This window comes from Vicugna pacos, unplaced genomic scaffold (genome assembly GCF_048564905.1).
Source record: "Vicugna pacos unplaced genomic scaffold, VicPac4 scaffold_19, whole genome shotgun sequence".
Taxonomy (NCBI): Eukaryota; Metazoa; Chordata; class Mammalia; order Artiodactyla; family Camelidae; genus Vicugna; species Vicugna pacos.
In genome coordinates, this window is record NW_027328740.1 from 49,521,406 (window position 1) to 49,524,680 (window position 3,275).

The 3,275-nt window shown below is 32.7% G+C and overlaps 1 long non-coding RNA gene across 1 annotated transcript; it reads right to left on the reverse strand.

The window, feature by feature from the left end:
* Positions 1-848: 848 nt before the first annotated feature.
* Positions 849-2,602, reverse strand: LOC140693303 (uncharacterized). Its single transcript, XR_012069023.1, has 2 exons — positions 2,470-2,602; positions 849-1,131 (listed from the first exon to the last, which is right to left on the reverse strand). It is a non-coding gene; the product is annotated as an uncharacterized lncRNA (long non-coding RNA).
* Positions 2,603-3,275: the final 673 nt, after the last annotated feature.

A 3,275-nucleotide genomic window follows, 5' to 3' on the forward strand; every position in this document is an offset into this window, starting at 1 on the left:
CATCTGGAAGAGGTGGTTTCTGTGCTGAGACTCAGAAAGTCTAAGTAGGTAAAAGGAGGACACCCAAAGTCCAAGGATGAGCTGGAGCAAAAGTGGTGAGTTTGCAGCTGAAATAGTTGACAATCATTTGCCTGGATATATCTCCAGATACAGTGAAACTTAAAGATATGCCAAGGTAATCAGATGCCAGATTTATAAAGAAATGACTAAACTAATTTGAGCTTGTGTGCTTAGATTTAGAAAGATATTAAATGCCACCCTGAAGACTTAAGCTTTTCTTTCGCTGGAAGATAAATGCAACATAAACTATTGACTAGAAAATATAGTGTAGACTCTTGAGGGCAGGAAATGAAAGCACCAATTAGAATGCTTTGATAACAGCACAAAGAAGACCATAGATAAAATTACTTCTTAAATTGTACCACATGCTGAATGTGCCATCTGAGACTACATCATGTGACCTTTATGACTCCAGGGATGACATAATAGAGAAATGATCCCTGGGCTGGTTCCTGCATTAATCTCCTGTTGCAACCTATCTTAACTTAACTCTTTTAATACTTTCCACGATGAACTAGAAACCATTTAGTACTTTCCCTCTCTCCATGTTTTAGTGTTTTTCCAAATTCTTCCATTTTCTCTTCTTTCTTACAAGAAAGCACTAAAATTTACTCCCATTATTTTCCATCAAATGATCATATCAATCAAATATCTTTTTTTAAATGGTATCTTTGTCTCCCGTTTAACTCTTAACTCTATTTAAAAAGAAAATAAATAAAATGAAGGTACACAACTATGTTAATTTTTCAAATAACAAAATTGCAGATATTTGTCGACATTTGCCAACATCAATTTTAATCTTTTTTATTCTACATAATATGGTAGTCCTCTGGCAGATAAGTTGTAATTAGAATGACGTTTATAAACTGAAGATGGCTGATGAGTTGGCCTTGAAAGAGAGGTGGCTGATGTATCAGCTCTCACTGGCATGGGAAACCGTGCGTTGCTCCCTAGTTGAAGTTTAGAAAAACGACCTTCATTGGCAGATATGTTGTGATATCTATTTGGAAAGTTACAAGGTTCCACCATCAGTCCAAAATAATTGCTCTGTATGGGAGACAAGATGCTGTCCTGGAAATAGAAGTTGTAGTTGTAATGAAGTTCACAACACGACCATTTGCTTCAGTGTAGCTGCTTTGAGAGTGCCCGTGGACAGTGGTCAATCAATTTAAAAGAGCACTTTGATACACTGCAATTTGTTCTGGTGGTCTAAATGACATTGATGATGGAGGAGAAATATCACCTCTGATCAGGGTAGTGGTATCTCCAATTATGTGGCTAGTTGAGGGCTTTCTTATTAGAGGCATGTTTAAATTTGCAGAATGTAAAAATGCACTTTCACCACTAGTGTCAGCCACAAAAACAGAATTATAATTATCCACATTACCCCCTCCTTTAAAGTGATTCTTTTTGAAATCTTCAACCAATGAAGATACCAGAGAGGCATTTGTAATCGCAACCCTTCTTTTTATTTTCACAAAAAGTGGGAGAAAGCCTCATTTAAAATTTGGATTTTGATAGAACTGCAGCTAAAACCAAAGGAGAAATATTTTAGTAATATTTTAAACCAAAATACAATAAGTGTAATGTATAAAACCTCTTATTTCATGTTTACTATGCACAGCTGACGATATTTTGATATTCCTTATTTGGAAAATACACACTTTAAAAGTATAGACATCAAATTTAAGAAGTTAGCATTTGCAGTAATGGTGAATGCCAATTTTCAAAAGCAGCTTTAATACATTTATTTAGATTTCTGTTAAGATTCGTAGTTCCAAGCAAAGTTTCTTATAATCTTGAATACTTATGGCACTGTCCTCTTTTTTTAGAAAAAATAAAGGATTTAACTTTGGAGTTTTATACAATTTTCAAAATCTAGCTTTACATTTATATTACCATAGATTGATATATAAAATAAAATTTTATATATAAGTTAACACGTGGTAACTAAAATTACTGAATATGTTGCTTAAAACAGAGATATCTTTTCTTTTGCCAGAAAGTCAGCTAGACAGGCAGATCTTTGAAAATTCTGCTGCACTTTACTAAACCCATAAAGGTTAAGCAGTCTAAGTAAACTTTTCATACTTCCAGTTTCAAATATTATAAAAAGGGTATTTTTTTCCAAAACTTCCTTCTTAAAGACATCTTCATCAATCACTATGGAAGTTCCATTATCATCCCACCAGATGGATTTAAATTGGTCACTCCCAGCCATTTTCGAGTGTTTTATTAGAAATGTCAGAGAACAAAAATCATTATCTTCATCTGGTTCAGAGGCACAAAGTGTGTAACATGGTCTTTTTATCAAGGATTCTTCAGACAAAGTCTGAAAAGCAATTTCTTCAATCATAGACCTCAAATCCAAGTCCCCAGAGAATGTTTGATCACACAATAGAGATCTACCGGAGTTTCCTGAACCAGTTGGTCCATCTTTACGAGACACATCTTGAATTTCTGAAGAAATATGTGCCATTTCAAATAACTTTTTCTACAGCCACTTTTCTAATCTGCATAATTTTGAGCACTGCAGCTGCAAATGCTGCTTTGGCAGGCCTGCACAGATAAACTGCTAGGCCGTCACAATGTTTCTCACCCTGAGAAGCTGTGACATCACAAAATGCCTGGTCTCCTAGAAACTCAAGTGTAACATTCAGCCAGTGTTTACTTCTCATTCATCCAGTTAAATTGAAATATATAGGATGCTTATTTTTATAGTGTTATCTGCAAATATTATCCCCACAAAATCTTTTTAAATAATTTAATTTTAGTGTCTGTGAAATAAAACAAATCTCCATTCTTTTATACAGAAATTTATACCTGATTTGTGAACAGAGTATAAATAATGCCAAAAATATATAAAATAAATTTTAAGTTTTGGAATTTAAAGTGAAATTTGTGTAAAACCTGTTCAGAGAATGTATAACTATTTTATTATAATTTGTAATTAAAGTGAAACATAATTTGATTTGGAAATGGAAGTAGTTATTTATCTGTGTACTTTACAATAAGTAGCTCTATATTCAAAACATGGGCAGAATAAATATCAGTTTATCTGGTATGTTTATAAATAAATGGTAAATATTTCTGAAATAAAATGAGATTAATATAATCAATCAAATTTAAGAAATCCCAAAGGGGGGAATTTTTGTTTTAAATTCTAATTCAGTGCTATATTTAAAACAATTGTAATTTAATATTCTACTTTAAAA